Genomic DNA, 17,930 nt, shown 5'->3' on the forward strand with positions numbered 1-17,930 from the left:
CTGCACGGTTTTCTTCTCAGTCGTGTATTAAAGCTATTACGACAGTCCTCAAGCTCTAAATCTCTGTATGGTTAGAAGAACCCCTGTTCTCACCTTCAAATAACTTTTTGATCTTTAGGGAAGCCGTTAGGGCTCTCTTAACGAATGAGAAGCAAACCATGGAGTTTCGTTACTTTTGACTGTACTTGCGGACATAGGCAAATACCGCGCCCCTAAAGCGGAGGTGAAGCTTTGTGTGTTTTAAAGGCACCTGCATGAGCATAGTCTTTTGTTAAGTAAGGCGCAGATCTGCGGCAGTAAATGCACAGGTATGACGAGCAAGCACTTCCGGCCGGCAGAGATGTAGTTTGGTGATACAGGAGGCCATCAGGCATTGCGAAGTCAGCAGCGTGGCGGTGTAGCGTATTTAACAATATGACTAACTGCTGGTAGGATGTACAGTCTTGGTCGAAAGTCCGAAGGCCACAGCGTTCATCTGCAGCGAAATGAATGTCCCTTGAATGCCCCGTGCAGCGGATAATTAAAAACATAGGTCACGCAGGAAGCTTCTCTACATCCAGAAGAATCCTCCTGCTAGCATTTCAAGGTCCTTCGGCATTGATAGTGCCGTAATGGCTCTGTTATGCGGCTGAAACGAAAAGCCTTTGGCTTTAACACTGTGGACCAAGACTGTAGATCTGTGGGTGAGCGACCACAAGAGGAATATCAGCTGACAGCACGACAGAGAGACATCGGGGGTGTAGCTCAGAGGTAGAGCGCTCGCTTTGCATGTGAGAAGTCCCGGGTTCAAACCCCGGTACCTCCAATGGCTTCCGCCGCTTTTTTTTTCCTGCCTCATGCTGTGTTATTCTTTTTGTTACTCGTACATTCAAGTTAAAAATTTGGAGACGCTTAAGCTTCGCCTTTAAGAGTGGAAGCGACAGAGTCTTGCTGCGCGGCCAGGGAGTCTACGGAACGCCATCGCCCGTTTGGCCCGACACCTTACCCGTTGAACAAATCGAAAATTGCTTTTTTCAGGAAAGGAAATGAAGCAGTAAGTTACACTTGTCTTGGTGGACACCCAAACCGCGTATGTTACCATATTTTCGAAGCGGCCTCCGATTATAGATTTTATGGTTTATGTGGGTTTAACGTTCCAAAGCGACTCAGGCTATGAGGGACGCCGCAGTTAAGGGCTCCGGATATTTCGTTGCTTGGGGTTCTTTAAGGTGCTATGAGATCACACAGTACAAGGACCTCTAGAATTTCGCTTTCATCGAAATTCGATCGCCCCGGCCGGGATCGAACCCGCGTCTTTCAGGTCAGCAGTCGAGCTCCACACCAAAGAGCCAGCGCGGTGGCGCCCCCCATTTAATTTTGTCACCGGTTCCCCTGATTATAGGCCGCCGGTTCTAATCTCTTCCGGGAGCTAGGCTATAACTTAAATAGTAGGTTTATGATGCACAAAGTGCTGAGCCTTATGTTACCATACAGAATATTAGGCGGCAAACGGCTGGCATGGTACAAATTTTTCTGATGCGTGGTGCCGACAACTACACGATGCCGACGGCTTTTCGACCGAACGAGCTGTAAACGCTGTCGCGTAAAACAAGCATAGCTGCGACTGTCCTTTGTTTTATTTTGCTCATTGTACATTAAGCTTCGATCACAACTTGATATAACCTGCCCAGCTTGCTTCGCAGCTAGCGCTAAGCCACGGTTGGCTCAGTGGTTACAGCTGTCTGTTTCCGAGCAGGGGTTTACAGGTTCAGGTTCGGTCCCTGTAGCGGTGGATAAATTTTTAGAGAGGCAGATTCCGAATCCCACCCCTTACTCAGCTGTTTGGCTGGCTGCAGAGCCTCAGGTGGCCGAAATTAAGGCGACATCCAAGACGGCAGCAGTCTGTTAGCCTCGGGTAACAGAAATATAGAAACCTATCACTCATTTTACGCCAGCTACCAATTGGTGTAAAATGACGGATTTCAAATAGCTCTAACGGAAGCATGTTGGAGCTTTTATTTAGAATACTGGTTAATTCAGTTATAGTAGCTTGTGCAAAGCGGCAAAGACATGACAGAAATAATAGTATACGCCTGTCAGCATTTTTTTGCGCTAGTGACTACGCCTGAATTAATTAACCAACCAGCCCAATCAAGAGGTTTGTTTTCTTCCTTAAGGCGTTATAAAGGCTGAGGCTAATGAAAGCAGATTTCAGTATGCAGCATTAGAGAATGCCGCGACGCACTCCGCGGTTTCTGTCAGGGTCTCCCCGTAGTTGCGGACGAGCTCTCGGAGCAGCTCTGCGCACCGGTGACGCGAGATGAGCTCCGCGCCACAGTAGCAAAAATGAATGCTGCCTCGGCCCCCGGACCTGACGGTATCCCCGTCAATTTTTAAGCAAAGCTTTATGGCGTCTTACAGGGTTCTCTGCTCGATATGATCAACAGCTTTCTGACGGACGGAGCCCGACCAGCGTCTTTCAGAGAGAGCCGAGTCGCGCTCATTCTGAAGTCCGGCGGGTGCCCATCTGACCCGCAGGCGTGGCGCCCGATCACTCTGCATGCTCAATGCAGACTACAAGATCGTAGCGTCACTGCTGGCGAACAGGTTGAGCGCGATTCTGCCCTCGGTGGTCAGCCCTGCACAAACGTGTAGCGTGCCGGGCCGTTCGGTGTTTTCCGCTCTCGCACTTACTCGTGACTTGTTTACGTTCACCTCGAGAGCGGGGATCCCGGGCTGCTTTGTCTCGCTTGACCAGTCCAAAGCTTTTGACCGTATCGAGCACCGGTACCTGCTAGGTGTTCTCGAGGCTTTCGGCTTTCCATCGGCCTTCATAGCGAGAGTCGGGCTCCTTTACTCGGGGCTTACGGCCCGCCTGACAGTGAACGGAGCGATCAGCGCTCCTTTTTGTGTCTCTAGAGGGACTAGGCAGGGCTGTCCCTTGTCGCCCATGTTTTTTGTTTTGTGCCTAGACCCGCTGCTGCGTCGCATCGCCGGGAGCCCGTCTGTGCGCGCTTTCCCACTGCCAGTCCACGGCCAGGTTAAGGTCATACGCCTACGATGTGTCTTTGTTCGTGCGGGATGAGGACAACTACGTAGTGTTTTTACGGCTGTTTGAAGTGTACAGCGAGCTGTACGGCGCCCTGCTGAACAGGGACAAGAGTAGAGCGTTGCGCTTTGGCGCGTTCTCCGCAGGCCTGTTGGGCGACGTACAATGGGTTTCGGCCGTGAAAGTTCTGGGGGTTTATTTCCTAACGTCTGGTGAGCCGGCTCGCGAGACGTGGACGTGGTGTAGTGTGAACGCGCCTTAAAGGCGCGTTCACACTACACCAAAGTTCCGGCGAGCGAAGCGGATTCGGCCAGATTCGGCCGCTTTTGACGCCGACGAAGGCGGAAAGCGGCGCGGAGAGGGTGATCGGTGCGGGACCGATTATTCCGCCTTCGCCGCGGAAGCGACTACGGGCCGTTGACGTCATGTCCGGACAAATTCTAGCATGGCGGCAAGCATGGCAGCGGGCCGGGCTAGCGCTTTCTCGGTGGAGATGCTACTAGACGCTATAAAGGAACACCCAATCCTTTACGACAAGCGGCAGCTGAACTTTAAAGACGTGTCACATAAGGAGGAGCTCTGGGAAAAGATCGGCAAAGAACTGGGAGTGAGCGGTACGTACAATTGCTTTTATATCTTGCTTCACGCCGATTTTTTTTTTTCGGATGCCAGTGTAGTACGTTTCGCGTTGTTCTCGTTATGCTGTGAACTTTTATCCCTTGCATGCGGACCTTGCGCGATCGTGTACGACGCATGCTCATGCCGCTGTTGAGAACTCTGTTTTCGAGTAGAGTATACGTTTTGGCGTATACAGTATACGTTTCGCGCGGTCTTCCCGTTTTGAGCATACGGGAAGGATGGTTGTTTTCGCGCCGCTGCTAGCTTTTATACCACGCATTCGGACTCGCGCGATCGTACGACGCATGCATTACGCACTGAAAAACCGGCGCACATATTTTGCTTATGCCGCTGTTTGCATCTATCGCATGCACGCACAGCTCGTGCGAGCACGCGCGACGTACTTTCGTTACTTTGCTTGTGCCATTGCCAGCTCCTGTCCCATGCAGGTTCAGCTCGTACGAATATCTTGGAGTGTATATCATCACGGTAGCAGCGCTGGGCGTTGCGTGACAAGCTCTGGGGCGGACCGTGAGCGCGATGCATTTTTAGCGATTTATTTCGTGTCGCGAAAGTCGAATCCCAAATATTGTTGAAAAGTGAAGACAAGGATCTTGATGTGGCTCCGGCGGGGGATCCTCTCAATAATCAGTTTGATTCCTGTACCAGCTTGGTTGTGTGCGCTTACGAGCGTACGTGTACCTTCATAACACCGAGGAAAATGTGAGCGCCCAGTTACCACATCTGAACTGTACAAAAATACAAATACAAAATGCCTTTATTTAAACATCATGTGATGCTAGGAGGCGCACCCAAAAAAGAACAACGCGAAACGTACTACACTGGCATCCGAAAGTTTCCGATACCTTCCACATGGTTTGGGCCTGTCAAAAGAATCCTTCCCTTCCCCCCAATCCTTCCCCTTCCCGAGAGGCATGGGAGGCAGCCCTGCTCAACTGCTCGGGGCTGGAGTCTCAAAGGGCTCTAGTCCAACGGGCGCGAGTAGCGGCCTCGTCCAGCGGGGTCCCGGACTAAGGACTCCACCTATGTAAAGGGCCATTTTTGGTCTGCAAACTCTCCTGTTGTTTATTAAAAAGTTTTCACCACCACCACCGAAAAAAAAAACGATTCTCGCGTGTATCGGCGTGAAGCAAGATATAAAAGCAATTGTACATACCGCTCACTCCCAGTTCTTTGCCGATCTTTTCCCAGAGCTCCTCCTTATGTGCCACGTCTTTAACCAATGGAGTAATTAACTTTTTATTCCCTGCAGTTAGCATGCATGTTTGTATTAAGATAGTGACATGTGATGAATATTCAATTGTGCACAATTTTAGTAACGCGCGCGTGTCCTGTGAGACGCACATCTAAATTTGAGTTTAACTTCATGTTAGATGGACCAGCTTAATTTATGTGAAACAGGCAGCTTCCTTTCATCTCGTTTAGTGGAACTGGTTGGTTTTAAGCGGAACAGATGTGATTTATAGTTCCACGCCGGTTATGTGGAAACCAATTACAGTCAGTTCTTCGAAGGTTTAGAGATGAAACTTGGTTCCTGCTCGTGGGAGGTAAAGCTCATAAAAAATTCTCCTAATTACCTTGTAGCAAAGGACCAAGCAAAGGAGTTTCAATTTTGCTTTGGGCCTACAGATGTCGTTTCGTAGATACATGGGGTCATATTCTCGAAAGGCGCACTAATGAAATAAATGCCAACACTTCATTTCTATAAACATTCTTTTATAAAATCTCCAGTATTCGCGCTCGTATTCAGAAAAAAGACACGAGATTACGTAAGGCGATACCTGTAGATCAGCGCCTGGCGCAGGTTATCAGGTGTGGTGGAAATTTTATATTGCTCTTACGAGCGCACCCACCACCGCTTCCGCCGCGAAGCTGGTCTTTCTTCTGCCTTTCGCAACACTTCCAGCATAGCCATTACAGAGTTGCAGAGAAGAATCGAAACAATCTCCTCCTCCTCTGAAATGCTCGCCATTCTGCGATAAAACGGCGCAAGACAGTGTGCAGCCGAACAACCAGCGACAAAAGCGCGCGAACTGTCTGCGGGGCTCACGCGCGCTCTCGCTTCGTTCGCGAATTCCCGATACCGGAAAAGAAACTGCCATGAGGTCTCGCTGCTTTCGTGAAAAAGCGAGAAGCAGCCGCAGTTCCGCGTCGGATCCGCCGTCGCGGGTGGGGTAATGAGAACAGCCCCTTTTTTTCCAGCGAAGCGAATACGCTTCGCTCGCCGGAACTTTGGTGTAGTGTGAACGCGCCCTTAGAGAGACCGCTGAGAAACGGTTGACAGTGGCGGCGCGATTCCGTCCCTCCCTCGCGGAGCGCGCGTTTATCATCCTCGCGTCGGTATGCGCCCCACTGTACTATGTCGCTCGAGTTGCCCACCCACCCCGCACCTTCACGCGCCGTTTGGCCACTTTATGTGGCTGGTTCTTCTGGGCAGGAAAGACGGAGCCAGTAGCGCGCGCTCCTCCGGCTTCCCACTAACATGGGGGGATTCAGCCTTCACCACTTGCCCACGATATGCAATGCGCTCGCTTTGCGGGCCACCAATGACCTGGCTAACCAGGCCGGCTACCCGGGTAGGGGGCTACTGGCTTACCTACTCGGCACGTCGCGCTCCCTTTTTTTTTTTTCTGAGCAGAGGGTTGGCCCGACAGCCCTGCAGCAGCCTCGGTTTTACCAGAAAGCCTGCCAGACGCTCAGGTCCCTCACCGCAGCACTGCCCGAGGTAGAGTTATTTTCAACTCCCGCCTCTCGGATATGCGAACCATCCATCATGCGGCCATCAAAGAAGCCCCACAGGAGAAATTGGCGATAAGCAGAGAGGTTAGATGGCGGGACCTGACGTCTTCATCTCTTCCCGCAGACGTGCGAGACTTCGGCTGGCTGCGGGGCTGGCGGGCCCTGCCTACGGCAGATCGCCTGGCGGCTTGGGGCGTGGCCCCTCCTCCCGATGTCCACAGTGCCGACTTGTAGAGACCTTGCCACACGCGATCTTTGAGTCTTCGGTAGCTAGGACATTTTGGGTCCTTATGTCGCGAATGTTCGGGGCGACCGTTGGCCCCAATTCAAGGTTCCGCGACCCTTGTGTGCGTATGCTTCTTTGTGTCGGGGCGTTCGTACTGTGGCGCCACAGAGGTGCAGCGGCTCTACAAGGACGGCCGCAGAGGGCCATGCACCCTATGTTGCGGCGGGTGCGTGCGCGCATGTTCGCCCAGGTGTGCATGGACCTCGTGTCGCTGGAGGAGCACCAGTTCCTTCGGCGCTGGTCTACCCGCTTCATCGTCGTAGGCAGGGGCCGTGTCACGGTGCGGCCCCTGCCATATTAAGTGTGGCGCGCGTGTGCGGCGCGCGTGTGCGGTGCGCGTTGTTCGTGCGCATCGTTCGTGCGCGTTGTTTGTGCGCGGGTTTTTGTGCGCGGGTTTTTGTGCGCGGTTTTCAACCCGGCGTGCTTCCCCCGCGTATGGACCCACTAGAACTTTCTTGGGCACTTTTTTTTGGACACTTACGTTCCCTTTGAGTGTGTGTGCAAAGGGCGACATCAGTTGCCGCAATGTATCTTTGTTTTTGTAGAGGGACGGATATCCCTTTTTGATTGAGAGTCCAAATAAACTTCTCTTATGTGACTCAATCAATCAATCAATCAATCAATCAATCAATCAATCAATCAATCAATCAATCAATCAATCAATCAATCAATCAATCAATCAATCAATCAATCAATCAATCAATCAATCAATCAATCAATCAATCAATCAATCAATCAATGAATCAAATTAATCAGTTAATAAATAAATATCTGCATGTTATTTTGTTGCGAAAGAAACACTGCGCTAGTCGCCGAGCCATTTCGCAGAGCTCTGGAAAGGCCAAGCTGCGCATTTGCGAGGGCCCGGTCACGTCACACGACGCAGAGCTGGCGCACCGGGGCCGCCGCCAGAGCCGCCGCCGCGCGCTCTCTATCGCCTCGCCGACAGTCTCCTTCTCTCTGTCTCTCCCTCTCTCATGCGCAGTAGCGATTGAGTATCGCCATCTGCGTTTTTTGTGGTGTATGTAAACTTGGCAGTGGCTTAGCTCTGCTATGCCGGATATACGTAGCGAGAGGTGAGGGCGAGGTGTCCACATCTCGGTGGACACCTGAACCAGAGGCAAGGCATGACATAACTGCACTCTTGGAACAGTGGACACCACCTCTATTATGCTTTAAGCTAAGTGGTGGTAGTGAAGGTGTGCGCTGCATGCGTTAGCACTGACAACGTTGTGCCAGAAATGCGGCGCTGAAGCCATAGGCCGTCAGCGTTCGTTGGGTTCATTGGCGTTGGCGTTGACCACGTTTTACACTCCGATCATTTTAAGGAAAGGAACGGCACATAATGGCTCTCTGGGTCAGTGGACACCTGAATCGTGGTTGTAGGTACGTGGGGTGATGAGAGAGAGAGATGTGAGCTGCAGGCAGTGACAAGGTTTTTCCAGAAACGCGGCGCTGAAGCCATAGGCTGTCGGCGTTTATTGGCGTTGAGAAGGTTTTACACTCCGAATTTTAAGGCAAGGAAGTGCGCATAACTGCGTCCCTGGGTCAGAAGACGCTTGAATCGCGCTTATAGGTACGTGGTGATGAGAAAGAGATGTGGGCTGCAGGCATTGACAACGTTGTGCCAGAAACGCGGCGCCGAAGCCATAGGCGGTCGGCGTTCATAGGCGTTGACAATGTTTTACACTGCGATCAACTTAAGGAAAGGAAGTGCGCATAATTGGCTCGCTGGGTCAGTGGACGCTTGAATCGCCCTGATAGGTGCATGGTGCGATGAGAGAGAGATGCGGGTTGCATGTATTAGCGCTGACAACGGTGAGCGAACTCTCGCGATCAGCCATTACCTGCCCCCTGCCAGGGCGGCAAGGCGGGTGGGGTATTTAATGAAGGTAACAGAAATTTCTTACCACTTATGCGGGGAAACAACCCGTTCCTTTCGCTTGTAACGCATGTTTTTTCTTAGCCTCGACTCGCGCACCAGGCCGCGCGACGCATTTGTGCGCCTCTTGCTGTGCGTCGGGGCCTTTGCTTTGTGGCGCCAGAGAGGCGTCGCTTCCTTGCAGGGCCGGCCTCAACGCGCCATGTTCCCCATGCTGCAGAGGGTTCGGGAGGGCGCCTGTTTGAACAGGCGTGTTTAGATCGCGTGATCCCTCCCAGAAGACGAGTTTCTGCGGCGGTGGAGCACCCGCTTCATCGCCGCCAGCGGGGGCCGCGTCACGGTATGGCTCCTGCCGTATTGAGTTTGGGGTGCGCGGTGGCGGTGCGCGTTCATCGTATATAGTGGTGGTGGTGGTGGTGGTGGTGGTGAAAACATTTTTTTAGAACGGACAGGACGTGTTTGGATCAGCCCGTAAGGGACCGATCCTTACAAACACTAGGTGGAGGTCCCTAGTTTGGGACCCCAGTGGCGGTAGCCGCCGCCCGGGCGCGCCCGACTAAGGCTTGTTGGGCCTGTAAGTCGTGGCAGCCGAACAGGGTCGCCTCCCAGTCCTCCCGGGTTGGGTTGGGGATAGGTGGAATGGCCGGGTTGGAGGGGCAGGCCCACACCATGTGATAGGTGTCCGAAGACACCGCACTACAGTGCGGGCAGTTGCCGCTAAAGGAAAGGTCGAAATGCTTTAGGGCTGCCGTGCACAACAATGTATTGGTGAAGAGGCGTAGAAGGAGCCGCTCATCCGCCTTCTTGAGGCCTTTACAGGGGCTAGGGTAAAGGCGATGGCAATCTTGATAGTAGGTTGCGATATTTTTGAACGTATAGACCGGATTAAAATCGGGTTCCTGATCAGGTGGGGAGGAGAAAACAGCCCGGTGAGAGCGCGCGGGCGGCTGCGTCTGCTGCCTCGTTTCCTGCCAACCCCTGATGAGCAGGGCCCATATGAGGTAACGGTGAGCGGGGTCCGTATCTAGTGAGCGTGCTTCACCCCGCGATGCTTGGACATTATGGACCCTTTGAACATTCTGTGCTGTGAATGATTTTGTGTGAACGGCGACAGCAGTCGCCGTCGTGTACTTGTTTCATAGCTTGTTTGTACCGAGCGACACTAGTTGCTGCCTTGTTGTTTTTGTCTTTGTGAGGGACTGTGGCCCCTTTGTAGGAATTATGGATCCAATAAACTTCTCTTCAAGGCCTCCCACGGCTGTGACAACCTCAATAAAAAATTACCACAGACAATTTCGAAATTCTAAAGTGTGCTTGGCGAAAGCCTTGTGGTCAGCACACTGCGGTTTCCTCAAACCGCTTGGCGCGTGGCGGGCTTCCTGCATGTGATGTTTTCATTGCGATAGCAATACTGCGCTACGTTTTGATCCTTCACAGTCGTCCCGGCGGATCCACGTTTGACCTTTAGCTTGACCTCTGTTGTGACGTCACGCCAGACGGAGAAAAATTCGCTGTGGCTTAGCTTGGTTAAGCCCAGTAATTGCGAAAGCAATATCCGTACCTACGCCATGGTTCAGCTGGTAGTGTAGGTGGTGGTGGTGCTTGTGGTTAGACTTATGGCGATGCATCGGTTATACAATCCAATACAATCCAATCTAAACTAATCTAAACTAATCTAATCTAATCCAATCTAATCCAGTCCAGTCACGCCGCCGTTCATGTGCACCGCCGTCGCACACGGACGGCGCGAGATGGTCGCCCAGCTCTTGGGCGTGACGTCACACAGAAGTCATTTCATGTGCACCGCCGTCGCACCGCAAAGGCTTGAAAGTAAAAGTAGTATTGCTTTCGCAATAAAAAACTGGGGCCCAACTCAGCTTGTCGCTGCTGTCCCAGCGGATCCACGCCGCGCTGCGCAGCTGTGATGACGCCACGCAAGACGGAGAGAAAACTGGGGCCCCAGCTCGGCTCGATACTGTCGTCCCAGCGGATCCACGCCGCTTCTCTCGTGCTCTCTGTCTCTTGTATAGCATAATGATAATGCCATGTAAAACAAATGGTTGGTTGGTTGGTTTATGGGGTTTAACGTCCCAAAGCGACTAAGGTTATGAGAGACGCCGTAGTGGAGGGCTCCGGAAATTTCGACCACCTGGGGTTCTTTAACGTGCACTGACATCGCACAGTACACGGGCCTCTAGAATTTCTCCTCCAAAGAAATTCAACCGCCGCGGCCGGGATGGAACCCGCGTCTTTCGGGTCAGCAGCCGAGCACCATAACCACTGAGCCACCGCGGCGGCCGTAAAACAAATGGGAAAAACTTTGATAAACATAAGCTTTACTAAGAGCACCACCACGACACACCACCAGCGAAACCAGGTGCAGCCAATTGCACCTGGTTTGAAAGCCCAATTGAAAGCCAATTGAAAGCCCGGTATTGCTTTCGCAACTTACCGGGCTTAAAGGGGTGGAGACACCAAATTTTGAAGCTATAAAAAGCCTGCTATGGGATTCCTATGTATGCAAGGGCAGTCACTGCCAGGTGTTGGACGCAACAAACGTTTAAAAAATATTTTAATTCGGTTCCAAAGATTACCTAAATGCTCACTCTCACGACCTAGACCCATTCGCTAGCGCCATCAACCATGACGTCACAAGGGGTGTAGAAAAATAAAGTTTTAGTGACGTCATACCAAAATACAGTGACGTACGATGAGCGGGGCACAGCCGCGTGAGCGCAGTCGATGCACCAGCGAGCCGCGTTTGCTGCTAACCGCCACTCGCTCGGTTTGCGGCGCGCCGTTGCCAACAGCGTCGCAACGTCCGATTGCAGCTCGTTGCCTGCGTCCGGCCTGCTAGATGTCAACGGCGGGCCGCTCGCGGCAACAACGACGGGAAGCGGCAGCCAATGCGAGCGCGGAGAGCGGCAGCGTCATGATGACATAGGGCGCACTCCTTGGAGCCGGGCGGCCTGCGCCAGTCTTCGTGCCGAACGCCGGCATCTGAAGAACGCGATAGTATTGTTTGTTCACGTTCATAGCAAACCCTGGGATATATGAATATCAAAAATGCATCGTTTGTGACGATCGTTGGCAAATACCGAGTTCCTGGTAGAAGTGATGACTGCGATGCAAGCAAATTTCATCCCATAGCCGGTTTTGTGCTGCTGCTACCTGGTGCGGTTCGCCTGCCGTCTGCTAGCTCTGTTGCTGAAGACGTCGTGGAAATCGAGCATATCTTTTATTATGGGACGAGTTCACAGTAAAGGGGTGCCGAGCGGAGCACGTTTCTGAGCGCTGGCCAGTCCCGAAGCTCCCTCAGCTGCGGAGTCGATATCGAAAGCAGCTAGGCCTAGCGACGACTAGGGCAGTCTGGGACCAGCGCGCAGGTCGTCGGCCGGCGTTGCCGCAGGCAGTGTCGCTGCCGAAAGATCCACATTTAGCACAGATGCATGCTGTCGTATCTCGAATCTAGAAAGCATCCTTTCTGGTGGCATGGCTGTTTTGTATTTTCTTGTGCGGACGTGAAGTACGCCGAGTCTGCCGGCCGGTAGGTCAGCCTGGATACCGTCTGCCGACGTCATAAAAGCGAGCTAAAGAGTGTTCTTGACGTAAATAAGACATGGACATGGGACAAGAAATGTGAAAAAAGTGTCATTTTTGAGGATCGCTGACCAATACTGAGCTGCTAGTAGAGGTAACAACTGTGATATGAGCAAATTTCTCACAACCGCGCCTAGCAGCTGCCGCTGGCGCGACGTCGGGGTCCGGCTCGCCTGGCGCCCGCTAGCTCCGCTGCCGAAGGCGTCGAGGAGATTGACCATACTATTATTTTATTGTGAGATGATTCTGTTAACACTACAGCTATTTGTGAAAAGTAGGCCTTTTATTATAGCGCAGGCGACTTCCGAAGCGCCGGCCGCTTGCTAAACAGGCTATAGGCCTAGCGACGACCACGGCAGCCAGGCAGCAGCAGAGCTCGTCGCCCGGAGCGCCCGCGAGCGGTGCCGTTGCCGAAAGCTCCCAACATAAGCAGACATGCTTTGTCGCTGCTCGAGTATAGCTGGCAGTTCTGATAACAAGGCGATCTTGTCTTTTCTTGTGATATTTGCACACCATCCCAAGCAGCGCTCAGGTACTGCTGCACGGCAGCGAAGTGTGACACCGGTTGTGGGCGCAGCTTGGGTAGAGCGGCGCAGCGATGCTTACTGGCATTTTGCAAAGTGTTTCGCATCCTCACGCGAACCCGCGAAGGCGATATTAGCGTGCGAACAAAAAAAAAGTCGATGTCCTCACTCGTTGGAATCAGATCTGTCAGAATCCGAGCTGCTGGGACTAGACGTGCAGTTGTTTGTTTTCATATGCGCTGGTCAGCACGTGTGTGGGAAAGCAGACGATGCAGCAGTAGGTGCGTCACAACTTTTGTGGGCCCACGTGACCAAGCGAAGCAGTTGATCTTCCCCCTCTGTGACGTCACTGTACACCTCGGCGTTCCGAAACCGAAACCGAAAATCGTTCACCTAAAAAGGCTATAATAAATTATTCACTGTGAATATATGAATCTTTGAGTGTGTATCATGCTTCCTGGAGCCATAAGAAACGTTTGCAACTAAGAACGCGCGAACCACAAATTTGGTGTCTCCACCCCTTTAACCAACCTAAGCCTCTGCCAATGTTTTATTCTTTGGTGGCTGCGGTCTCTATTTTGATTGCAGTGTTTTAGAGCGAGCTCTCGAACCGCTTGGAAGCCCGCCATGCGCCAAGCGGTTCGAGGAAGCGGCAGCGGGTTGACCCCAAGGCTTTCGCGAGGAACACTTTACAATTTCCAAAGTGTCTTAGGTAATTTTTTCATCTAATTCTCCGACCACGAAGCTTCCTTCATGACAGTCAAGAACTATTAGTGGAGTGCTTCTTGAAGAAGGAATATGGAGGCGAAATTCTAGAGGCCCGTGTACTGTGCTATGCCAGCGAACGTTAAAGAACCCCAGGTGGTCTAAATTCCCGGAGCCCTTCGCTACGGCGTCTCTCATAGCCTGAGTCACTTTGGGACGTTAAACCCCGTAAAAAAAACCAAACCAAACGTAATATATGTGAAAAATAATATTTCTGCACTTGTACAAACATGACGGGCTCGAATTCCTTGCTTCAATCTATCAAAAAGATGAAACAGCTGATGAGCTGCGCTCAAATTTCGCATTCGGAAGTAAGGTAATTGTCGGCATTTTTTTTTAAAGTCCTTGACACCTCCATTCTTATGAATAAAGGTATTGTTAGCATTCTTCTAAGTTCCTGGTACGCTGCAGGTCATAAGGCATTGCGTGTACAGGGTGGCTAGTTTTCTGAGCACAATCTCCCCTCCGTCCTTCGAGAGATCTGCTGTTACTTGATCCTCACCAGCTGCTTTCACCCATTGCATTGCTCCTAAAGCTTTCTTTACTTCATCTTTCGTTACTGGCTGCATATCCCATTGCTGTGGCCGTTAAAACATTTATCGTGCATTGAATGTTTACAGAGAGGTGATTGGGGTAGGCCCTATTGGCCCTTTCCCCTAACAATACTAGGTGGAGCCGCTATTTTGGGGGCCCCATTGGGAAGCAACGCCGCCCACGTCCGGTGAACCAAGGCCTTTTGAGTCTTTAAGTCCTGACAGCCGGGCAGGGCCGCCTCCCAGTCCTCTCTGGTGGGATTGGGGGGGATAGATGGGTTCGATAGACACGTACAAACCATGTGGAAGGTGTCAGCCACCTCCCCAAAGAACTGGCACGTGCCATCAAAGGATGTGTTGAAATCTTTAAGCACCACCGGGCGCAGTACAGTGTTAGTGACAATTTTAATGAGAAAGCGCTCGTCAGCGTGATCCAGTCTCTTACCAGGGGCAGGGTAGCGCCGGTGCTCCTCCTTGTAGTAATCGGTGATTTGTTTGAATGATTGGGAGTAGGCTTCCAAGGACAGGGAGATAGCCTGGGGAGAGAGTGCACGGGCGGCCTGATCGGCCTCTTCGTTTCCCTGGAGTACCTGGTGACCGGGGACTTAACTCAGGTTACGTGGGGTTGGATATTCGCATCGGCAGCTATATTCCAGTATGCGCCAGGCAAGCGGGGGAGCCCAGCCCAACTCATAGTTCCGACAGGCCCCTCGCGAGTCGGTGATGATGTGTTTCGACTTGGGATTAGTGAGAGCCAGAGCAATGACAATCTCCTCCGCGTGTGTTGCGTTGTAGGCTTTGAAAGTGAGCGCGTTAACTGTGTTTGCGTTGTGTACGACTGCGGCCGTGTACCCCCCCCCCCCCCCCCCCCCCCGTGGTGTGTGCCGGCAACGTCCACGTAATACACATGTTGTTGGTTACCATAGTATCGTGCTAACGCTTCCGCGCCTCGCCCGGCGACGGCCGCTATGGTCTTCTCTGGACATGTTGTGTGGAAGGGGTCGGACCCGGAGGGCGCGTCTCCAGGGTTCTCGCACTCTCTCTCTTTCCTCAATATGGTAGTCATGTTTGATGTGTAGCCGGTCCAAGAGGCGGCGACCGGACGTGGTCTGTGCAAGACGCGTGTATTGGTTGTCTAAGGGGGCTTCTCGAAGCTCCCGGAATGTGTTTAGCGCGCCCAAGGTCAGAAGCCGCTGGTTGGACATGGTGACCGGGAGGTCGATAGCCCGCTTGATGACTTTCCGGTGGATGACCTCCAGTTGGTCATCATCGTATTTGAGCAGGTGCAAGTAGGGGGTTGAGTCGAGGATTCTACTCGTTACGAAAGCATGGGCAAGACGCAGTGCATCCTTGCTTCATAATCCGCCCCGCTTGTTGGAGATCCGGCGGGCCATGCGGCCCACCTGGTCTCCTACCATACGAAGTTTGGCTAGGGTAGTGTCGACCCTGCGTCGATGGTGTGGCTGTGCTCTACTCTATCTCTTACTAACGCTCTGATTACACCGGCTACTGTATAGATTTGCGTAGAACTCTTCACTCCGAACCTATTGAGTTGCAGTAAGGTGCATTATCAAGTGCTTTATCACCGCCTCTGAGAGGAGGAATACTATAGGCAGCCGATCGGCTAACCTGTCAGGAGATGATTTAGCGGGGCAGCACGTACAGTCGTGGGCTAAAGAGCCCTCCCCCCCCCCCCCCCCCCCTCCTATTTTTTTCCGAAGCTTGCCGCTCTGCGTTGGGGGGCCACCTGGAGAATACTTCCTGCTACCGCGACCGGCCTTTAGTATGACAGTCTTGGCAGTAGGAAGGCTTCGTCAGGTGCCCCCCTCCCCACCTCCGTCCCCCAACGCTGAGTGGCAAACTTCGGGAAAACTTACTTTTTGCCCGCGGCTGTACAGTCTGTACTGAACGGAGAAAGGCTGGCGCTGAGTTATTTTGATGTTCTCGGCTTCATCGCTGTTTATTTCAACCGGAACTAGAAAAGGATGAAAAAAAAGAGGAGTTTCAGGAATAGGCATTGCGCGGTACATATCACTGCCCGTGAACACCTCTGCAGCGTGTGGAAAGAAAGAGTGAAGAGAGAAGAAAAGAAAGAATAGAAAGAGGTGACACAATGGAAGGTGCCTGTGTTGTTCCTTTTTGCCGTCCTTCCTTCGTGCTGTTGCTTACTGGAATTTCGACCCGCTTTATTGAGCATCGACATCGCACAGCACTAGAGCATCTGGAATGATGCTCCTCCCGGGTAATTTTTTCCATTTTTAGAGAATGTGAGCGTTTGGCCAAAAGGGCATTTTTATGTACTTTTAGGCGATGTTAAGAACAGAAATTTTCTCTTTTTCGAAATGCTGCAGGAAAGAAAGGCCTGAGATCCAGAATTCCGAGTTGAAATCAGGGAATGTGTAGGGCGTGGTACATAACTGTTTTTGCATTTCCCCTCCAAGGAAAGGTGACCTGCTGCAGCCGAACTCTAATTCAGTGCCTTGGTCCTCATGAGCAGAGCGCCGTAAACGAAGCTGCTAGGGCGGTTTAAGCTCGACAGGGTGCCTTAATCTATGCGCAACGATCGATGAGCTGCGCGCGTGCATCGAGGTTCCCTAGGCTATGCAGCGCTTCCATTGACTAGGTAAAAACATCGAGGTGGTAGCGGGTGAGGCAGCATCGTTTCTGCGCGGAATGTTTGCGTGTTCCAGGTACACTGGGCGGAAACCGCTGGTATTCGCACCGCTCATGGTTTTTAGGCTCCCATTCAGCTAGGGCCCATTAAGGGTCCTATTCAGCGGAGAGACTGGTGTAGCTGTCGTTGGCGTGTGGAGAAAATCGGCATTGGCCGAGAGTATCAAGGCATCACAGCCACATGACCTCGCGCCGATATTTCTGCACCGCACAACCATCAAGCAGTACAGTGGTGAGCAGCCTTGTCTAGAGCGCTTGAGCAGTGCGCACTTGGTAACAAAAACCGAAATTAGAGAGCAGCCCCTCATTACAGGGCAAAGTTTTCGTGCCTGCTTTGTTTACGAGGCTATCTGGCGCTACTTCCGTGCAAGCGTTGCAGCTGGACCCTAGAGGTTGCCACAAAATCTCGATTTGTTTGCAAGGAAGTGCACCGCCCGAGCGCTCTAGACAAGGCTGCTCACCACTCTACGTCGCTACACAATTCCTAATTGGTCTACGGGGTCGTGACATCATTGCACTGCCATGAGGCAAATGCCCCTGTAGAAAAGGCTTAAAGGGCAAATGATCGAGCCGGGACTCGAACAGTCGCCCCTCTTGTCATAAGCTAGGCGCTTTACCGAAGACGGACGAACGCTCGTTCGACTTGGTTAAAGGCAGGCGTCACGCGTCCCGAGGAAAAAAAAAGAACAAAAACAGCAGTCTCTGTGCTTGCGAAGTGCTTGCGATTGTCGAAAGAGGGCCCCACGCCACTGTAGAAACGAATAAACTATGACGTCATACCCTTAAGGCGCAGCTTGAGTGTGCCCCGAATTTTCATGCAGTGGAAGCTTGCGTTATTTGAGCGAGCTCCAAATTCAGCCCGGTTTGCCCCCGAAAATTTTTTTATCAAAAGATATAGAACACAGACGCCTTTTCATACGATCAACAAGGCGGCTGTGGACCCTGTGTTGTCTACTACCACGCTTCTAAGTACTCAAGCTGATAACTTTATGCAGTCGCATTTATTCCCTTAATCTGAAGGTCGCACGCACGATTTCCTTTTTATGCTATGTGATGAAAATTACGCTGCGTCTAGAGGGAAGTAGTAAACAGCTCCGTGCATAAATGTTTTAGAGATTAATAGGGCCGAATTACTAAAAAAATGAGTGGCAAACAAATTTTTATTGAATGTGGAAAAAAGGCAGCAAAGCAAACTCTAGCCACTTCTTGACATCACACTCTATACAGGCTCTTATCATGTTAGAATGTTTTTTTTTTTCAT

The 17,930-nt window shown here is 51.9% G+C and overlaps 1 non-coding gene across 1 annotated transcript; it reads left to right on the forward strand.

Moving 5' to 3' along the window:
* Positions 1-733: 733 nt before the first annotated feature.
* Positions 734-805, forward strand: TRNAA-UGC (transfer RNA alanine (anticodon UGC)). The gene has a single exon. It is a non-coding gene; the product is annotated as a tRNA-Ala (tRNA).
* The last annotated feature ends 17,125 nt before the right edge of the window (positions 806-17,930 follow it).

The sequence above is a fragment of the Amblyomma mixtum genome, chromosome 2 (genome assembly GCF_055824585.1).
Source record: "Amblyomma mixtum isolate Tamu chromosome 2, ASM5582458v1, whole genome shotgun sequence".
Taxonomy (NCBI): Eukaryota; Metazoa; Arthropoda; class Arachnida; order Ixodida; family Ixodidae; genus Amblyomma; species Amblyomma mixtum.